The 22,709-nt window shown below is 42.2% G+C and overlaps 1 long non-coding RNA gene across 1 annotated transcript; it reads left to right on the plus strand.

The window, feature by feature from the left end:
- The first annotated feature begins 755 nt into the window (after positions 1 to 755).
- On the plus strand, positions 756 to 22,484 carry LOC129531614 (uncharacterized). The gene is made up of 3 exons (XR_008676897.2): positions 756 to 1,096; positions 19,974 to 20,075; positions 22,299 to 22,484. It is a non-coding gene; the product is annotated as an uncharacterized lncRNA (long non-coding RNA).
- Positions 22,485 to 22,709: the final 225 nt, after the last annotated feature.

Raw genomic sequence — 22,709 nt, forward strand, 5'->3', positions numbered from 1 at the left:
GAGGTCAGGAGTTCCAGACCAGCCTGGCCAACACGGTGAAACCCCGTCTCTGCTAAAAATACAAAAATCAACCGGGCGTGGTGGCGTGCGCCTGTAGTCCCAGCTACTCGGGAGGCTGAGGCAGGAGAATCGCTTGAACCCGGGAGGCGGAGGTTGTTGTAAGCCGAGATCCTGCCACTACACTGCAGCCTGGGAGACAGCGAGACTCCATCTCAAAAAAAAAAGAAAGAAAGAAAGAAAGAAAATCTTGCATCAACACTCCTACGCAAATGTCTCTGCTATTCATTCAATAACTGGTCATCAACCTCCACCCTCAAACACAACTGTCAGGTCTATGTCGTTCCCAAGTAGGCAGGTCGGTGACCCTCACGAGGAAAGGGAGTGTATGGGCCTGTCCGTCTCCAAGGCCTCGCCACACAACAGTCCCTCAGCGGTTTCGCTGTTATGCGAGGTCTTTACCCTGGGATGTTCCGGGGAGTCAATCCCTCCCCGCCCTAGGCTACGCCGGGAGCGGCCGGCAGCTGATCCGAACTTTCTGCCGGGCCTCCTTTCTCATTCCTCGGGTTCGGCAGTGCCACACCTGCCACGCGATTGGTATCGTAGGAGGGCCTCGCTTGACTACGGCGACTCGTTACTTATGGGTGACGATTTACGCGCGTCCTTCCGGAGGCCACACATCACTTCCCTTGCTCCGCCCAGTTTAGAGACCTGCGCACCCGCCAGGGCGTGAGAGAGACTACCCGGCGCGCGGGGACGCCCCTGCACGCCCGCACTTCTGCCCCGTCCCGCCCATCGTTGCGCGGCCGCGGGCCAATCAGATCGTGCCTTGCCTCTACGCCCCCGGCTCCCCCGAACTTCTGTCCTCCTTTCAGGGCGACTTTGGGAACACAATAGTCGACTCGCCGACGTTCCCTTAGACGCGTTGCCATACGTCGTCACCCATAGAAACGGCTTTCCGCGGGGCAGACTCCAAGTCTCGCCTGTGTGAGCGGGCGGGGGTAGCAGGAAAGGCTGTTTTTCATTTCCAAGAGAAAACCGTCACCCCGCCCAACTCGAACCTCCTCCCAACATCTCAGGATAGAAACGCCGCGCTAAGGTGAATGAGAAATGTTCTGATACAGGAAAAAGGAGTTCGTGTTTCTTTCAGAAGGTGACCGTTTTCCTCCTTCTGAGGTCACGAGCTGTCCGTCCGATGCCCAGAATTCCCGAGGCCTGATGTGGCGTGTTTCCGGTAGCTGGGCTCCTCGGAGAGCTGTGGGAAGAGGCGCGGGCGACCGGGGGCGTCAGCGAGCCCTGTCTTCGCCTGCCTTCGCCGGCGTGGACTCTTCCCAGTGCCCGTCTTCCCCCGTGAAGTAATAGTGTCCTGTATTTCCTGACTGTAAGAAGAATAGTGCTTTTAAAAAATGTCTGCTCCCTGTAATAGCAGCAGTAGTTCGATAGTACATACATGTTTATAAAAGAAACTTAAACTCTCATTCTTGCCACAGTGGATAATACTATTAACATATTACTACATAAATTTATAATTTTCATACATACACGTAAAGGTGTTTGGTTTTTTAAAATAGAAAAACGTAAGCGCGTTATCTCCCAGTAATGTCTTTGCAGGTAAATTAAAATAATTACATATATATATTTATATATATATATATATATATATATATTTTTTTTTTTTTTTTTTCTAAGAGATGGGGGCTTGTCTTGTTGCCCAGGCTGGTCTTGAACTCCCGGGCTCAAGTGATGCTCCCACCTCAGGCTCCCAAAGTGCTGGGATTGTGGACATGAGCCACCGGGTCCAGCCTACAGAATCATTTTTAATGGCTGTATGGATATCATAATTTGTTCAACCAGTCCCTAAGTTGTTGGACTTTTCAGGTATTGACAGCTTTTCAGGTCTACAGTCCTAGATGAATATTCTTATATGTAAATCTGTACATGTCCCTGATTATTTTTTTACAATAAATTCATAGAAATAAAATTACTGGATCAAGAAAAATGCACGTTTGTAAGACTCTAAATGATATTACCAGACCCTCCCCTAGAAACCTATTTACTACTTTTCCATTAACAGTATGAGAATGAATATGCTCTCTGCATCTCCTTGCTAATCTTAGATATTGTCAGTCTTCGTGATCTTTATCATCTCTTTAAAAAAGACTCGTTTTAATTTGCATTTTGTTGCCTACGTGTAAAACTGAACATCTTTCATATAATTATTGGCTCTATTTTTGTGAATTGCTAGTTCATGACTTCTGCCTATTTTTAAAATGAAATATTCACATTTTAGAAATTACAAGTGCTTTTTGTATGTTAGAAATATTTTTAAAATGAAATATTCACATTTTAGAAATTACAAGTGCTTTTTGTATATTAGAAATATTAACCTATGATTGAGATATTTACAGATATTTTTCCTGTTTTTTAAATTCATCTTTTAATATCACCTATGGTTTTTTTGTTTTTTTTTTACTGAAGGAAGTTTTTAATTTTTATTAGATATGTCTAATGAGTCATTTCCTTTGTTTCTAGCTTTGATGTCATGGTTACCTGTATTTTCTTCTAGCATTTTTAGAGTTTTAAAAAAATAATTTGTCGGGCGCAGTGGCTCATGCCTGTAATCCCAGCACAAATGCGATGCATTTACATTGCATTAGGTATTATAAGTAATCTAGAGTGATTTAAAGTATACAGGAGGATGGATGTGGGTAGGTTATATGCAAACACTACATTTTATGTAATGGACTTGTTATCCGCGGGGGTTCCTGGAAACAGTCGCACACAGATATCACGGGATGACTGTACTAAATGTCCATATGTACTTTTCCTGCTTCATTGATTTATCTGTTGCTGGGCAGTAATACTGTTTTAACATACCTTTAGATTATTTAAAAATTTCTGATGGGATAAATCTCTGCTTACTAGTCTTTAAGAATTGTCCTTAAAAATATATTTAATACACATAAAATATAATTTTGTAATATATGTAAGTTTAAAAGCGTAATAATATGAAGCCAACCTCAACCTAACCTAGAACATTACCAATAGTGTATAAATCTGTGTGCTCTTCCCAGGATGGCAGAGGATATCCCTGCCATCCTCTCCAAAGATATATTATGTCTTCCATGGTAACTTTAAACTTTGTCAAATTAAAAAACAATTGTGGCTGGGTGTGGTGGCTCATGCCTGTAATCCCAGCACTTTGGGAGGCTGAGGCGGGCGGATTACCTGAGGTCGGGAGTTCGAGACCAGCCTGACCAACATGGAGAAACGCCCCCCATCTCTACTAAAAATACAAAATTAGTCTGCTGTGGTGGCGCATGCCCGTAATCCCACCTACTCGGGAGGCTGAGGCAAGAGAATCACTTGAACCCAGGAGGTGGAGGTTGCGGTGAGCCGAGATCACACCATTGCACTCCAGCCTGGGCAACAAGAGCGAAACTCTGTCTTAAAAAAAAAAAAAAAATTGTAATTTTGATTGCGATTGCAGTACTTTTATTGAGTAATTTAGGGGAAGCAGACGTCTTTATAAAAGTAATACATACTTCTGTAGTTTCTACAAAGTGTTATTTGTGTTATTTAATCCACACAACTATTATCACCCTCATGTTACAGATGGGGTAACCGAGGCATAAAGAAATTGAATAATTTGGCCAGGCGCGGTGGCTCACGCCTGTAATCCCAGCACTTTGGGAGGCCGAGGCGGGCAGATCACGAGGTCAGGAGATCAAAACCTCCTGGCTAATACGGTGCAACCCCATCTCTACTAAAAATACAAAATATTAGCCGGGCATGGTGGCACGGACCTGTAGTCCCAGCTACTCGGGAGGCTGAGGCAGGAGAATTGCTTGAACCTGGGAGGTGGAGGTTGCAGTGAGCCGAGATCACGCCACTGCACTCCCACCTGGGTGACAGAGCGAGACTCCATCTCAAAAAAGAAAAAGAAATTGAATAATTTGTCCAAAGTGAAGCTGCTAATAAGTGGCAAGGTCAAAAGTCAAAGCCAGGCAGTTTGACCCCAGAGCCTGTCCTCTTATCCTGTTGCCTCTCCACAATATGGAAGTGCTCATCTATTTATAATGCACATGCCAGGCAGTTTGCTCCACCACTTCCCCACATCCCAGTTGGCATCCTTATCCTTTATTAACCCGCTTCTCCCTTGCCATAGCTGATTGGAATAGAGGCGGGTAGAAAACTGATTCAAGCTGGTCCAATCAGATTCTCTTTCCTGGAAATGTGCAGTTACATAGTTTTAACTTGTCTCTTGACCTAGAAAGTAAGGGAAAAGGAGGGAGAGATGTTTGATCTACATGTATGTAGTACAGAGAAAGCAAGGCTGCAGAAAGAAGCAGATTCACAGAGAAGCAGTTATGAAGTCCTGTGGCCCCAGAGGGGTATGATGGATTACCTGCCCATGGTTCTGGGGCTTTCCAGGTCCTAGCTTGCCACTACTGAGGCTCTGCTGCCCTGTCCACTTTTAGGGATTTCCACAAGGTACCCCCTCTCCTCCTTCAAATAGACCCCTTTTTGGCCAGACGTGGTGGCTCATGCCTATAATCCCAGCACTTCGAGAGGCCGAGGCAGGGGGATCACCTCAGGTCAGGAGTTCGAGACCAGCCTGGCCAACATGGCGAAACCCTGTCTCTACTAAAAATACAAAATTAGCCGGGCATGGTGGCACGCGCCTGTAATCCCAGCTACTCGAGAGGCTGAGGCGGAAGAGTCGCTTGAACCTGGGAGGCGGAGGTTGCAGTCAGCCGAGATCGCACCACTGTACTCCTGCCTGGGTGACAGAGCACGACTCCATCTCAAAAAATAAATAAAATAAAATAAACCCCTTTCAATTTAAGCTCACCTGACTGACTTTTCTTTGTTTTGAAACTAAATATGCCACATGAAAACATGTGGTCCTCCATTTACCCAAGTTTTCTTTTAAAGTTTCCCAGTAGCATTTTCTTCACATAGATCCATACATTTCTTGTTCAGTTCATTCCTAAATATATTTTAGGTGGATTTTTTTTTTTTTTTTGCTCTTTGCAATAATTTCAGTTTGTCATTCCCCCTTCACATCTTAATCTGCAAAAATTTGGCTTTCATCTGTTGAGACTACCAAATGTCAATGGCTTTTAAATGTGACATTAATCTTCCAAATGCATTCCAAAATAATGTTATCCACTAGATATATTTTATAGTTCTATGCTTTGAAATTGTTCTGGCGATGATTCATATGAGGATGACGATGATTCATCTGATGTAAGTGAGCCACAAGGATCCCAAAGAAGTATAGAATTTCCTATAACCTGATTTAAAAAGAAAGTCTAACATATGAATAGGAACATTGAATTTCCAACACATTCAACTGATATTAAAATAGATAAAATGAAGAAAACTACTTTCAAGACCAATTTTCACATACAAAACAATAAGATAACAGAGGGTGTAATTTGGATAAATATTTAGAGTAGACTAGATAACAGAGATTAAGAGAAATTCATATCTCATTCTTAGCATAGGCACATAATCCTGTATCCAAATTCTTTCTTGCCAGATGTGTTTCAGAACTGAGAGTTATCAGGATTTTAGACAGGAATATAATGCATATCCCATATATTCTGTAACAGCCCAGCAGGATCTGGAGCAGAATCTTGTAATCAAACCAAAATATGCATGCAAAAAATGCATTAGTATTAACCATAAGTAGGATAAACAAAGGCTAGAAACAGATACACATCTGTTCAGGTCAGATTTTGCTGCTAAATGAGTTTGCCACGAACTTATGAAAAACTTCAGGTTTCTACAGTTTTTTTCTTTGTTTTGAAATTTTAGACTATGATTTGTAGACCTCTACAAGCAAATATGTTCAGATTTCAACATCTGGCCAGATGTGAGTCAAAGAGTTGTTTTCAAGGCTTGGCTGTGTTAGATAGTCTTGTGGTTTGGGGTGTTTAGTCTGAAGGCAAAGAGTGCCTTTTTTTTTTTTTTTTAATACAGAATATTGCTCCATTGCACAGGCTGGAGGGCAATGGTGCAATCTCAGCTCACTGCAACCTCTGCCTCCCTGGTTTAAGTGATTTGCCTGCCTCAGCCTCCCAAGTAGCTGGGATTACAAGCGCCCGCCACCATGCCTGACAAATTTTTGTGTTTTTAGTAGAGACAGGGTTTCACCAAGTTGGCCAGGCTGGTCTCGAACTCCTGACCTCAGGTGATCCACCTGCCTTGGCCTCCCAAAGTACTGGGATTACAGGTGTGAGCCATCACGCCCAGCAAGAGTGCACTTTTAGAAGAACAAAATACAGACTTTGAAGCAATTATTGAAAAAAAAAGGTCAAGTTTTTTGTTTGTTTGTTTTTAATCAACTTGCATTCTTGACCTTTGTTGTCCATCATTATTTCAGTCTGGTGTTTTGGTTGAAATGAATTGCAATAAACACAAAAACTTCCGAGTAAATCTTAACTAAAAAAACCTTGATGTATTTTTCCTTAAACCTATCAATCAAGAGATCCTTGCCTTGATGTTTTCATTTCTTATTTCTAGTACATAGGAGCATTTCCTTCTAAATATCCTATGGCTGTACAGATATTGCTTCAGTTGAATCTATTAAAGTGTCAAAATTAAGAAATTTATTCAGTCATCATATAAATTGAGTGCCTATTCTGTGCCAGACTCTGTGCTAGGTGTTGAGGATACAGTCTGGTGAGCAAGAAACATTTAAATAAGATTTTACAGTAGAGAATGATAGGTGATGAGGTAAGTACAGTGTGCCATGGAACACCATGTATTGAGATGAGGGAAGGACTAAAGGTTAAGTAATAAATCAGGCAGGTGAAGATGAGGAGGGAAATTTTAAAATGTTCTAAGACAGTTATTTTCAAAGTGTGGTCCATGAATCAGCAGCATCAGCATCATCAGGGAACTAGTCAGAAATTCAGATTCTTGACCCATACCCCAGACCTACTGAATCAATAACTCTGGAGATGGACCCCAGGAATCTGTGTTGTTGTGGTTTTGTTTTTTTTTTTTTTGGTTTGTTTTTTTGTTTGTTTGTTTTTGTTTGTTTTTTTTTTTGAGACGGATCTCACTCTGTCGCCCAGGCAGGAGTGCAGCAGTGTGATCTCTGCTCACTGCAACCTCTGCCTCCTGGGTTCAGGAGATTCTCCTGCCTCAACCTCTCGAGTAGCTGGGATTACAGGCACGTGCCACCATGCCCTGCTAAGTTTTGTATTTTTAGTAGAGATGGGGTTTCACCATGTTGGCCAGGCTGGTCTTGAATTCCTGACCTCAAGTGATCCGTCTTCCTCCGCCTCCCAAAGTGCTGGGATTACAAAAGTGAGCCACTGTGCCTGAGCTATATAACATTCTTGAAGTAACAAAACGATAGAAATAGAGAACGGATTAGTGGTTGTCAGGGGTTAAGGAGGGGGAGGGGCTTGAGGGGAAGTGGGTGTGGCTATAAAAGGGCAGCATGAAGGATTCTGGGGTAGTGGAACTGTGGAAATACTCTGTATCTTGACTGTAGCAATGTCAATTTCTTTCTTTTTTTTTTTTTTTTTTGAGTCGGAGTCTTGCTCTGTCGCCCAAGGCTGGGGTGCAGTGGCGCAATCTTGGTTCACTGCAAGCCCCGCCTCCCGGGTTCACGCCATTCTGCCTCAGCCTCCCGAGTAGCTGAGACTACAGGCGCACGCCACCACGCCCAGCTAATTTCTTTTTGTATTTTTAGTAGAGACTGGGTTTCACCGTGTTGGCCAGCATGGTCTCGATCTCCTGACCTCGTGTTCTGCCCGCCTCGGCCTCCCAAAGTGCTGGTATTACAGGTGTGAGCAACCGCGCCCGGCCAGCAATGTCAATTTCTTAGTCGTGATAGTTTACTACAGTTTTGTAAAATGTGACCATTGTGGGAAACTGAGTAAAGGGTACACAGAATCTTTGTATAATTTCTTACAACTACGTATCTCTATAATTATTTAAAAATGAAATATTATAAAATAATGCTATGAAGAATAATAAATCAAGGTATTCGAAGATGTCCTGAGGCAGCTAATTAAAAAAAAAATCAGGATAAGGGGACAGAGAGAGATGAGAAAATTTATTTTATACGGGGGTAGTTAGGAAAGGCCTAGCTATTAAGGAAGTTAGGGTATTACCTATGAATGTCTGGAGAATATTGGAAGTACAAAGATTCTGAGACGGGGTGTGCTTGGCATAACTGAGGAATAGCAAGGATACCATTGTGGACAGACTAGGGTGAACAATGGAAAGCTATAGGAAATGAGATAAGAGTGGGTGGAGATCGTGGTGGTATAGACACATCGTAGAAGAGCTTATTTCATCCTGAGTAGAATGGGAAACCACAGGAGAGTTTTAAACAGAAAATGAACATGATCTAACTTGAATATTAAAAGTATCACTTCGCTAGGTAAAAAATCGAGTGAGGGGGCCATGGATAGAAGTGGAGCATCAATTGTGAGGCTATCGCAATGATTCAGGCAAGCAATGATGGTGATTTGGACTAAACTGGCAGAGCAGGAGGTAGTAAGAAACAGTCCGACTATGAATAAGTTTTGCAGGAATGGCTCACTGGGTGTTCTAATGGAGTGCATGTGGGACGTGAGAGGAGGAGTAAGAGTCAAGAATGATTCCCAGATTTGGGCCTGAGCAAGTGGAAGAATGGAGTTACTATTCTTATGAAATGGTGAGCTGAATGAAGAGCAATATGAGGCTCTTCAGAAGATCAGTTTTGTTTTTGGCTTGTTTAGATGCCTGTAGACATCCAAATGGGGATGTCACATAGCCTGCTGGATAAATGCATATTTCTAGAATTTGGGTAAGAAGTTGGGCTAGTGCTATTGTTTGAATGTGTGTGTCCCTCCAAAATTCATATGTGTGGAACTTAAACCCCAAGGAGATGGCATTAAGAGGTGGGGTCTTTGGGAGGTGATTAGGCCATGAGGGCCCTGACCTCCTGAATGGGATTAATGCCCTTGTAAAAGCTGCCTGGCCCTTTCATCTCTTCTGCCATGTAAGGACACAGCATTTGTCTCTTGTAAAGGACGCAGCAACAAGACAGCATCTTGGGAGCAGAGATAGAGCCCTTTATCATACACTGAATCTTTCAGCACCTTGATCTTGGACTTCCCAGCTCCCAAAATGGTGAGAAATAAATTTCTATTATTTATAAATTACCCAGTCAGTGATATTTTGTTATAGCAGCAAAAACAGACTAAGACAACTAGATAATATGAATTTGGGAGGCAATAACATATAAATGATATTTAAAGTCATGGACTGGTTGAGAACAGCGAGGAGTGAGTATATGTAGATAGAGAAGAGAAAAGGTCTATGCAATGTGACCCAGGTACACCAGTTTTTAAAGCTTAGGAAAATAAAGGAGGCCTCAACAAAGAATGCAGAGAATGAATGCAATTGAGGTATGAGGAGAACCATGGAGGGTGGTGTCTTGGAGACAAGGTGAAGAAAGGGTCTCAGGCTGGACACGGTGGCTCACGCCTGTAATCCCAGTACTTTGGGAAGCCGAGGCGGGCGGGTCACCTGAGGTCAGGAGACAGATCATCCTGACTAACACGGTGAAACCTCATCTCTACTAAAAATACAAAAAAAACAAAAATACAAAAAAAAACACAAAAATTAGCCAGGCGTGGTGGCGGGTGCCTGTAGTCTCAGCTACTTGAGAGGCTGAGGCAGGAGAATGGCATGAAACTGGGAGGTGGAGCTTGCAGTGAGTCGAGATCATGCCACTGCACTCCAGCCTGGACAAGAGAGTGAGACTCTGTCTCATAAAAGAAAAAGAGACCAACCAATAAGACAAATGCTACTGATAGGCAGAACAAGACAAGAATTGAGATTTGTCCTTTAGATTTGACTGCATGGAGGTCATTGGTCATTTTCATAAGTGCAGTTTCAGTGAAACAGTGGAAGGAAGACTTGATTAGAGTGGGTTCGAGAGAGGAGAGAAAATAGAAATTAAGTATAGACAAGGCCGGGTGCAGTGGTCATGCCTATAGTTCCAGCACCTTGGGAGGCTGAGGCAGGCAGATCACTTGAGGCTAGGAATTCAAGACCAGCCTGGCCAACATGGTGAAACCCTGTCTCTACTGAAAATAAAAAATCAGCTGGGCCTGGTGGCAGGCACCTGTAATCCCAGCTACTTGGGAGGCTGAGGCAAGAGAATCACTTGAACCCAGGAGGCTGAGGTTGCAGTGAGCCAAGATGGTGCCACTGTACTCCAGCCTGGGCAACAGAGAAAGACTCTGTCTCAAAAAAAAAAAAACTGAATATTAAAGGAAAAGATTCTCCTAGTGTCCCTATTGACAAGGGTTTTAAGAGCTCTGTCAGGATCCAGGGGTAGAGACCAATATACGTATTTCATGTTATTTCATAGTTATTTATACCTTGATAAAGCTGTTTAGAATGTTTATGGAGTGACATAACTCTATATGGGCTCTCAGCACTGGGCTAGGCATCTGGATCACAAACAGGACATAGTCAGGACCAGCCCTCAAAGAGCTTCTAGCCCAGTGTGGGGCCCTGACGTAGACACACACAACTCACAGCACAACAGAGATTCCTCAACATAGAGATGAGAGCTGTGAGAATCCAACTTGACCTTACCCTGGGGCAGTGACTGCCTCTCTCAGCACCTCAATTTCCTATTCTATAACATCCACCTGCCTACCTCAGAGGATGTGATAAAGATGCAATGAAAACACTTTGTGACAAATGCTATACAAACATAATGGGATGGTTTTCAAAACAAGATGGTTGCTGTTAAGCATCCGATTTAGAGCCCTTGATGAGCTGTCTAATTTCAGATAAAGGTGATGTAAAATAATTATTGAGGGTGTTATGTCTATTTATAAAATGAAAAATTGTCAGCTTGGGTTTGAATCTGACTTTGCCATTATTATTATAATGGTATCATTTGTGTGACTTTGGGTAAATAACCTCTCTAAGACTCCTTTACAAAATGGAAATATTAAAACTGACCTCAAGGGTTGCTGTGAGGATAACATGATATAATGTATTTTAAGTGTTTGTTACAGAGTAATACCAGAAGGTGCAATTGATTTGAATTTTTTAAAAGCAAAAACTATTAATTCCTTTTGAATGAACTAGTTCGCATCTGGTATTTCCTCTTATCCCTTGTGCTGTGGTTTGAATAGGTCCCCCAAAGTTCATGTGCTGGAAACTTAATTGCCATTATGATATTATTAAATAAGAGGTGGGACCTTTAAGAGGTGATTAAAGAGCCCTCATGAATGGATTAGTGCCATTATTGTAAGAGTAGGTTCATTGTCGTGGGAGTGGGCTCCTGCTAAAAGGATAAGTTTGGCCCCCATCTTGTCTCTCTGTCTAATGTGCTTGCTTCCGCCTTCCACTCTTTTCCATGGGATGACCCTTGTCAGATGCTTGTGCTATGCTCTTGGACTTCCCAGTCTCTAGAACCATGAGTCAAATAAATTTCTTTTCTTTATAAATTGCCCAGTCTATGGTATTCTGTTATAGAAACAGAAAATGAACTAAGACATCCTGTTTAAGCTATTTTTACACATAGGAAGTTTTCAATTAAAATGTTAATCTCTATAACAATTGTCACAGTAATTCCAAATGGTGTTCCTATTTTATTGCAGTTATGTGTTTAGATTTTTATGATCTGGAGGATGGAAAAAGATGAAGGGTCAGATCAGATTGGTTGTCACCCTCCAGTCAGAGTAATTCAACCTGCTTTTATGGCCCCAAATCATTCTGGGCTAACAGTCTTACCTATCATAGAAGGGCTTTATTTATTCCCTTTGTTTGTTGCCTTTGATAGTGGAAGAAATACAGATAGGGTCAATAGAGGTGAAGGAAAAAATGTATATTCAACCTATCCCAGTTTGTTCTTTTTCCTGTTTCAGTTTATGTGTCCATAAACTGAGGTAGGGAATGCAATTTGGGGATATTTACAGGTTATCTAAGTAGGTGACTCTATGAAGTGCCCCTAAAGACAATTAAAGAGAGAGCATTATTATTATTATTTTTGAGACGGAGTCTCACTCTGTCTCCAGGCTGAGTGCAGTGGCGCGATATTGGCTCACTGCAACCTCCACCTCCCGGGTTGAAGCGATTCTTCTGCCTGAGCCTCCCGAGTAGCTGGGACTACAGGCAGATGCCACCACACCCAGCTAATTTTTGTATTTTTAGTAGAGATAGGGTTTCATCATGTTGGCCAGGATGGTCTTGATCTCTTCACCTTGTGATCTGCTCGCCTTGGCCTCCCAAAGTACTGGGATTACAGACATAAAACACCGCATCCAGCCTAGTTTTTTTTTTTTTTCCCTCGGACAGAGTCTCGCTCTGTTGCCTAGGCTGGAGTTCAGTGGTGTGATCTCGGCTCACTGCAGCCTCTGCCTCCCGGGTTCCGGTGATTCTCCTGCCTCAGCCTCCTGAGTAGCTGGAATTACAGGCACTCACCACCATGCCAGGCTGATTTTTGTATTTTTAGTAGAGACGGGGTTTCACCCTGTTGGTCAGGCTGGTCTTGAACTCCTGACCTCGTGATCCACCCGCCTTGGCCTCCCAAAGTGCTGGGATTACAGGCATGAGCCACCGTACCTGCCCAAGAGAGAGTATTATTAATACTTTATTTCCACAACCCAAATCCTAAGGATCTTATCATACCTCCCTTTTGAATTGGATTAAAAGTCGTTTAAATCTATGCAGATATTGTGTACTTTTCTAGTGCTGATGTGAATTTAACAAAGAGGCTTGAAGAAATTCTCAGAATAAAGCCTTGAGTTTTATTTCCATTTTAAGACCTACTAAGAACTATGCTAACATGCCTGGAATTCCATCAAGTACATCTTCATGATCCTTCTCTTGTCAACTTCAGTCACAAGTCATAGAAATATACAGACAGTCCTCAACTTACAATGGTTCAACTTATGATTTTTTGACTTTCCAATGGTGCAAAAGCAATATGCATGCAGTTGAAACCATACTTCAAGTGCCAATACAGCCATTCTGTGTTTCACTTTCAGTGCATTATTCAGTAAGTTATATGAGATATCCAACACTTTATTATAAAATAGGCTTTGTGTTAGATGATTTTACCCAGCTAATGTAACGTTGGACTAATGTAAGTGTTCTGAGCGTGTTTAAGGTAGGCTAAGCTAAGCTATGATGTTTGGTAGGTTAAGTGTATTAAATGCATTTTTGACTTACAATATTTCCAACTGAAGATGGTTTTTTTTTGTTTTTTTTTTGTTTTTTGGTTTTTTTTTTGAGATGGAGTTTCACTCTGTCGCCCAGGCTGGAGTGCAGTGGCACAATCTCAGCTCACTGCAAGCTCTGCCTCCCGGGTTCATGCCGTTCTCCTTCCTCAGCCTCCCAAGTAGCTGGGACTACAGGTGCCCGCCACCATGCCCAGCTAATTTTTTTTTTTTTTGTAGTTTTAGTAGAGATGGGGTTTCACTGTATTAGCTAGGATGGTCTCGATTTCCTGACCTCGTGATCTGCCCACCTTGGCCTCCCAAAGTGCTGGGATTACAGGCATGAGCCACCGCACCTGGCCCCAAATTAAGATGGTTTTATTGGGACTTGTAAATCAAGGAGCACCTGTATGAGAACACATGGACACATAGAGGGGAACAACACACACTGGGGCCTTTCAGAGGGTGGAGGGTGGGAGGAGGAAGAGGATCAGGAAAAATAACTAATGGGTACTAGGGTTAATACCTGGGTGATGAAATAACCTGTACAACAAACCCCCATGACACAAGCTTACCTATGTAACAAACCTGCACATGTACCCCTGAACTTAAAATAAAACTTAAAAAAAAGAAATGCCAAATCTGAGCCAGAAGTGAAAGACAAATATTTTTATTTATTTTGCCCTGTCTTCAAATAAAGAGGTTGATTAACTTGAAAAAAAAATAAAAGCATCTGTAGTGTCTGGGTCAGTGAATATATTTCCCTTTAGTTATGCCCATGTTACTAGAATTATTCTGTTTATTTTTTTAAAATTTTTTAAACTACAAACTCCTTACCATTGCTTCTGAGGCCCGGCATAATCTGGCTGGTCCTTGTCGGTTTTTCCAACCTCATCTTTTCCTACTCTTGTCCCTCCTTGATCACTTTGCTCCAGCCACACTGATCTCTTTCAAGTCCTCAAACATTCCAAATTCTCCACTTCAGAGATTTTGTACGTGCTGTTTTCTCTGGCTGGAATGCTCTTCTCCTTGAATGGTTGCCAATCTTGGGTTTCAGCTTATGTGTTATCTCCTTACTCATTTATTGAGTGCCTAGTGTTCCAGGCATGTTCTACGTGCCCCTCATAGCAGTGAACCAGGATCATCCCTGCCCTTGAGACCTTCCCTAAGCACCCTGATGGAATATTCCTTGCTCCCTCCCCTGCTATTGTACATCTTTCTTCCTTTTTTGTGTCCCTTCTTGTACTCATGGCAGTTTGTAATTATTTTACTTCTTTTCCTTCCCTTCCCCCAGTGGAAATGTAAGCTCCATGGTGGCTGGGGCCTTATCTGTCTGTTTGCTATTATGTCCCCGGCATCTAGCAGAGTGACTGGGATAGAACAGATCTCAATGTATATTGAATGAATGAATGAGTAATCAGCATCTGAAGAAATTTGAACATGTCATCTGTTAAGAACTAAAGCTAAAGAAGATGCAAATTATATTCATTGCAGATTCAACATAGAAAATGCGTAGTTAATCTCTAGCAAAGTGCCTAGCTCATAATAGATGCTCATCAAAATAGATTTTGAATGTATAAAGAAGTGAATACATTTGAATTTATTTTCCTATGCCCTGTAAGGAAGATTTTTAATAACTAGTATACCAACCAGTATCTCAGCTGATTCTATCTCATTTAAAGTTAAAAGTCCTGGCCAAGGATTCAGAAAGTGAAATCATTTCCCTAAAAAGTCATACATTTATGTTTTATGTATTTTCTTTTTGAGACAGAGTCTCGCTCTGTTGCCCAGGCTGGAGTGCAGTGGTGTGACCTTGGCTCACGGCAACCTCCGCTTCCTGGGTTCAAGTGATTCTCCTGCCTCAGCTTACCGAGTAGCTGAGACTACAGGCATGCACCACCACACTTGGCTAATTATTTGTATTTTTAGTAGAGACAGGGTTTCACCATGTTGGTCAGGCTGGTCTTGAACTCCTGGCCTCAGGTGATCCACCTGCCTCGGCCTCCTAAAGTGCTGGGATTACAGGCATAAGCCACCACGCCCAGCCTTTTATGTATTTTCTTAAAGCATTATTGTCATGATGCTAACAGCTGACCTTATAAGCGCTGCAAAGGTATTTTGTCATAGAATGCTTAAATGAATATATTCTCCTTTATTTGAATAATATGAAAAATATTTATATAACTATAAACTTTAACATTGGAAGGAAACCCATACTGATTGAACATGTACTACATCCCAGATACTTCCCTAAATTATTATCTTCTTTCATCCTCACAATAATTGAGAGAGGTATTATTATTCTCATTTTACTGCTGCTGCAGGAAATGAGGGTCAGGGAGGTTAACCAAATTGTTCTAGGAAAAATACTAGGCGGTATAGTGAAGGTTCAACCCCTATCTTTGGATTTCACGAACAGGGTACTTTCTGTCTCTTTGGGCCTATCAAGTCCCAGGCATTAGAAACATAAAGATGAGTATGGCACCTTCCTGTCCTCTAGAAGTTTAGAATTCAGCCCATCACTTAGAAATGTAAGCCAATAATTGAAAGAGGTTCTAAACTTCTTCGTGTATTAGAGAGGCAGTCATTCAGTCTCCCTGGAGTGGATACCACATTCCAGGTCTCTTCCTCACCTTAGTATATTTATTTTATTTTTTCAAGTACTTATACAGTATTTACTATGTTTTAATTCCTTTATAGGTATTAATGCATATAATTCTCATTTAACAACCCTATGAGGTAGTTACTATTATAGTCCCATTTTATCAATGAGAAAATAAGGAACAGATAGGTTAAAAAATTCAACCCAAGTTACACAGCTAGTAGCAGAGCTGTGAGTCAACTCCAGGCAGTCTGGCGCTAGAATCTATATTTTAACCACTAGATTATGTTGGCTCGAGGCCTTTCTAGGTTCAGAAAATTCAATATTAGCATTCACCAAAGTGATCTGATTTTAGAGCATTGACAACTTATTGCTTAACAATGAACAAAACAAGTATTGAGTATACTGGATATTCTTGTTGATTGCTTACTCTCTAGGCAATTCTACCTGGGTAGGCAATTTATAATCAGAGGCTTCTTGGTGCCCTGGGAATTAGATCAAGGGAAATTAGCTGGCTGATCTTAAAGACTTAGTGATTCCATTTCCACTACAGGATTATGTCTGTGACAGCCATTCTCCTGGACAATACTGAAGGTACACTGCTTTTCAGAGCTGTGAGATTACAATGCTTACCAATCCTCCTCAAAGTTGAAATAGTCTTTCTTTAGACATTGTATTAGTCAGGACCCTTCGAGTTGTACGTTAGAGAGTCCCAGCTCAAATAAGCTTAAACACAAAAGGCAATTGTTTGACCTATGTCCCTGGAAAGCTAAAAGGTGAACTTGGCTGCCATATCTAGTGGCTCAAATGCAATTGCCCTCCAGGTTTCTCTCTGTCTATCTACATCCCTCATCCTCCACAACTCTGGCTCAGCCTATCTGTGTGTTGACTTCATTCACTCTCCTACAGAAGGAGACTTATTGGACCATGTCGGGTTACCTATTCTGTTTTGTATTGGTAAATATGGCCATGAAAATAAGATATTCCCATTTGGTTAGGATTGGGTCACCGGTGCATACATGTGGTCTCGGGGCCTGGGTTTATTTGATAACCCCACCAGAAGCACATGTTGGGGGAAAGGAGGATACATTCTTCAAAAGACATAGGAATGGGCTAGGTACAGTAGCTCATGCCTGTAATCCCAGCACTTTGAGAGGCCGAGGTGGGCGGATTGCTTGAGCCCAGGAGTTCAGGACCAGCCTGGGTAGCACAGTGAGACTTTGTCTCTACAAATAATTAAAAAACCAGCTGGGCATAGTGGCATGCACCTGTGGTCCCAGCTACTCTGGATGCTGAGGCAGGAGGATCGCCTGAGCCCAGGAGGTAGAGGCTACAGTGAGCCATGATCACGTCACTGTGTTCCACCCTGGGTAAAAGAGTGAGACCTTGTCTCAAATAAATAAATAAATAAATAAATAAATAATAATAAGAAGTATAAATAGGAATGATGTACAGACAAGAAGAACAACAGAAAAAACACACATAACACGTATACGCATTCATTCTTTTTTTTTCTTTTACCATTTATTTATTTTTAACTTGTAAGTTCAGGGTTACATGTGCAGGTTTGTTACGTAGGTAAACTTGTGTCATGAGTTTTGTGTGTGTGTGTGTGTGTGTGTGTGTTTTGAGACGGTTTTACTCTGTCACCCAGGCTGGAGTGCAGTGGTGCCATCTCGGCTCACTGTAAACTCTGCCTCCTGGATTCAAGCGATTCTTGTGCCTCAGCCTCCCTAGCACCTGGCACTACAAGGGTGCGCCAACATGCTCAGCTAATTTTTTGTATTTTTAGTAGAGAGGGGTTTTGCCGTGTTGGCCAGGCTGGTCTTGAACTCCTGGCCCCAAGTGATCCTCCCACCTCGGTCTCCCAAAGTGCTGGGATTACCCCACTCCTGCCCCCATGGAGATTTGTTGTGTGGATTATTTCATCAGTCAGGTATTAAGCCTATTTATTACCTATTAGTTACTTTTCCTGATCTTCTTCCTTTTCCCACCTCCACCCTTGGATAAGCCCCAGTGTGTGATGTTACCCTCTATGTGTCCATGTGTTCTCATCATTTAGCTCCCACTTATAAGTGAGAACATGCAGTATTTGGTTTTCTGTTCCTGCATTAGTTTGGTAAGGATAATAGCTTCCAGCTCCATCTATGTTCCTGCAAAGTACATAATCTCATTCTTTGTTATGGCTGCATAGTATTGCAGGGTGTATATGTGCTACATTTTCTTTATCCAGTCTACCACTGATGGGCATTTAGGTTGATTCCGTGTCTTTGCTATTGTGAATATTGCTGCAATGAACATATGCGTGCATGTGTCTTTATAATAGAACAATTTATGTTCCTTTGGGTATATACTCAGTAATGGGATTGCTGGGTTGAATGGTATTTCTGTTTTTACATCTTTGAGGAATTACCACACTGTCTTCCACAATGGTTGAACTAATTTACACTCCCACCAACAGTGTATAAGTGTTCCTTTTTCTTTTTAATCTCACCAGCATCAGTTATTTTTAACTTTTTTTCGTGACAGATTCTTGCTCTGTCGCCCAGGCTGGAGTGCAATGGCACGATCTCAGCTCATTGCAACACTGTCTTCCACAATGGTTGAACTAATTTACACTCCCACCAACAGTGTATAAGTGTTCCTTTTTCTTTTTAATCTCACCAGCATCAGTTATTTTTTACTTTTTTTTCGTGACAGATTCTTGCTCTGTCGCCCAGGCTGGAGTGCAATGGCATGATCTCAGCTCACTGCAACCTCCACTTCCCCAGTTCAAGCAGTTCTCCTGCCTCAGCCTCCCAAATAGCTGAGATTACAGGGGCATGCCACCACACCCAGCAAATTTTTCTATTTTTAGTAGAGAGGGGGGTTTCACCATGTTGGCCAGGCTGGTCTCGAACTCCTGACCTCAGGTGATCCACCCGCCTTGGCCTCCCAAAGTGCTGGGATTAGAGGCATGAACCACTGCGCCTGGCCCGTTTTTTGACTTTTTGGTAATAGCCATTCTGACTGGGGAGAGATGGTATCTCATTATGGTTTTGATTTGCATTTCTCTAATGATCAGTGACGTTGAGCTTTTTTTGTGTGATTGTTTAATTGTTGGCTGTCTGTATGTCTTCTTTTGAGAAGTGTTCATGTCCTTTTCCCACTTTTTAATGTTTTTTCTTGTAAATTTCTTTATAAGTTCCTTATAGATACCTTTTTTCCCTTCATTCCTTTCTTCTTCTCCTTCTTCTTCTTCCTCCTCTTCTTCTTCTTCTTCATCTTCAACGTCTCCTTTTTTTTTTTTTTTTAATAAAATAAAGATGGGGAAGTCTCACTATGTTGCCTAGGCTGGTCTCAAACTCCTGGGCTTGAGTGATCCTCCTGCTTCAGCCTCCCAAAGTGCTGAGATTATAGGTGTGAGCCACTGTGTCCAGCCCATACATTCATTTTTTATGAATTCAAAATATACAGTACTTATTAAATACCTACTATATTTCCCAGGACTATTGATATTTCTACATGCTACACACACACACACACACACACACACACACACACACACACAGATCCCAATTTATAACAGCTTAAAAAGCAAGAAAGGGCTTTACCAGAAATGTTGCAACGTGCCTGAGAGATAGATATCTAACAGGATCAGATATATAGGAACAGTACTGAAAGAAACCACAGTCCAAAACACTTGCAGAAGACAGCAATCCAGATAGGAGCTCAGTGTCATCCCAACTCTAGAATCAACCGGTAAGAAAAGTGAGCGGGACGAACCCTGGACATTCCTTATAGAGATTCACTGAGGGGTTAGATAAGTAAAAATGGGCCGGGCTCAATGGCTCATGCCTATAATCCCAGCACTTTGGGAGGCTGAGGAGGGAGGATCACTTGAGGTCAGGAGTTTGAGGCCTGCCTGGCCAACATGGTGAAAGCCCGTCTCTACAAAAATACAAAAATTAGCCAGGCATGGTGGCACATGCCTATAATCCCAGCTACTTGGGAGGCTGAGGCACAAGAATTGCTTGAACCTGGGAGGCGGAGTTTGCAGTGAGCCGAGTTTGCACCACTGTGCTCCAGCCTGGGCGACAGAGCGAGACTCTGTCTCAAAAAACAAAAAAAGAAAGAAAGGAGAGAATGTAGAGGAGAAATCATTAAAGCAATATTTCTCCAAATTTCAGAAAGATACAAGTCTTCTCATTGGAAATGTTAACCAAGATGAATGAAATGGAAACCAACACCTGGACATGTCATGGTGAAATGTTAGAACACTGGGCACGAAGGTAAAATCCTAAAAGCTTCCAAAGAGATAAACAGGTTAAGCTCAAAGGAATGGGAATCAGTGTGGCATCAGGTTTCTCATTGGCATCATTGCTGGAAGACAACAATCTGAGGAAAAATCAGACTGAGAAAAACTATCTTTCAAGTGAGAGTGCAAAATATGGTTATTTTTGTATATCCAAAGATTCTGAAATTGTACCATCCACAGATCTTTACTGAAATAATCATTTGGGGTTGAACTCTAGCAATGTGAACAATGAATCCAAGAAAAAAGAAGACATGGGATTCAGGAACTAATGTGAGGGGCACATGAGGTAGGCTTGAGGCCCTGTATTCTGTGTGACTTCTAATTACCCGGTATCCAGGAGATCTGAGGCTGTATCCCACCAGGACCCATTCCAATCCCAGATGGTACTTAGGAGTTTCATCAACAACAAGCTTCTCTTCAATAAAGATTATCAGAAGTTTTGTTGGATACAAAGGACTCATCCAACTTAGAACTAAACTCTGGAATATGGCTTTATTCTATTGTTTCTCTCTTTTTTTATTTTTTAGTTTATTATTTTTTTTGAAACAGGGTCCCACTCCTGTCATCCAGGCTGGAGTGCAGTGGCGCCATCACGGCTCACTGCAGGCTGGAATTCCCAGGCTCAGGTGATCCTCCCACCTCAGCCTCCCGAGTAGCTGTGACTACAGGCCTGTGCCACCACGCCCAGCTAATTTTTTTGTGTTTGTTGTGGAGACATAGAGATGGCGTTTTGCCATGTTGCCCAGGCTGGTCTCAAACTCCTAGACTCAGGTGAAGTGTGAGCCGCCTCTCCTGGCCTATTCTTTTGTCTCTTAAAGGATTAAAATTAAGGAGGTCACATTTGCCATGAAAAGTTCATGATATTTTGTGCATCACTGCATTTTGCCTTTGAATGAAAAAGTTTGTTCTTTCTCAGAGAGGCACATAAAGATTGGAACTGGTATAGCAAAGCAGCCTGTGAAGTCAAACTAGTGTGGGTTTGAATTATGACTCTGTGATTTCCTCTTGAGTAAAATATTTAACCTCCCTGAGCCTCAGTTTATTCATATACTTGAATACGGATAAGAGGACCTATTTTCCAGGTTTGTGTAAGGCGTTAAGAAGCTAACATGTAAAGTAGCATTGTGCGCTGAGAGTTTCAACTCCGGTTGCACATTAGAATCATCTGGGGGCTCTTAAAAACTACAGATACTGAAGCCCCACCCCTAGAGATTTGGCTTTAATTGGTCTTAGGTTGGTGTATTTTTTAAAGCTTTCCATGTGTTTCTAATGTTGAGAAAAACTAACATGCATATATGTGGCTGGCACAAAGCAGGACCCAATAAATAGTAATTTCAAAAAATGTAAAAAAATTATAATAGAAGGCTTCCAGACAGAGGCAGATATTACTTGAAGCAAACAAGGCGTAAGTTTCAGGGCCCTCACTTGCATAGGCTCCTTCGAAGGCTCAGTGAGTTCTCCTCCAGCCTGAGCAGAGGGCACCAGTGGCCCCTCCACCTGGGGTCCCCTGCCCGTGCTATCTAATCCTCTTTCACTTCACTATTTCTCCAGCTGCAAAAGGAACTTTAGATAATGGAAGAGATCAGCCAAATTTCAGAACAAGGATTCAAATTATTTCCATGGAAAATAATTACCCACAAATAGGTAATTCTTGTGATTCTCATTTTACTAGTGTTGAAACCAACACCTAGAGATTATATGATCTGCCTCAAGTCACAAATCAGCAAATAGTAGCCACAGCAGCACAGTAATAGAATCTGTGCGTCTTGTCTTACCCTCCTTGCCTGAGCACATGAGCCCATCTCCTGAGCGACGGGGCAGGTCTGTGTTGGTGATCATGCATAAACTGCAGAGGATGGTGCCACTGACCTTTCAAAACTTGCCCCATTCCTTGTGTAATGGATACATCCTAGGGCCTCACTAGCTTGTGACCTCAGAACAAGGCCATGCAGCTTAATGTCCAAACTACAGCTCTGAGCCTATGGAGCTGAGAAGTCCATTCCACTGCGGGGTCTATATCCTCGTTCTTCCCTCCTCCAAACCCAGGGAGTGCTTAGGAGGTCATCTGCATTAGTCTTGCACTCACATAGGCCTCCTCCAAGACCCTGGAAAAAGCCCTTGCCATGTATCCAAATGAGCGTACGTTTTTGTAAAATTTGTAAATATTTTCTCTTTTTATCTTTCTTTCTCACTTTAGAGACTGGATCTTGCTCTGTCGTCCAGGCTGGAGTACAGTGGTGTAATCAAAGCTCGTAGAAGCCTGGAACTCTTGGGCTCAAGTGATCCTCCTGCCTCAACCTCCCAAGCAGCTGAGACTACAGGCGCATCTGCACCTGCACTCGATTAATTTTGTTAAATTATTTTTTATAAAGATAGAGCCTCTTTGTGTTGCCCAGGCTGGCCTCGAACTCCTGGGCTAAGGGATCCTCTGGACTTGGCTTCCCCCCAAAATTTTAATACTTAAAGAGCAATCAGTTAAGACTTTTGCTACTTCTACTTCTTTCTACTCTCCCTGTCTATGGAGGCACTGGAGTGGCTGTGGGCCTTTTATAGGATCTGGTTAAGAGGAAACCGAATACTATATATGTTAGACCTAAAAAAACAAAAA

The sequence above is a fragment of the Gorilla gorilla genome, chromosome 12 (genome assembly GCF_029281585.2).
Source record: "Gorilla gorilla gorilla isolate KB3781 chromosome 12, NHGRI_mGorGor1-v2.1_pri, whole genome shotgun sequence".
Classification (NCBI taxonomy): domain Eukaryota; kingdom Metazoa; phylum Chordata; class Mammalia; order Primates; family Hominidae; genus Gorilla; species Gorilla gorilla.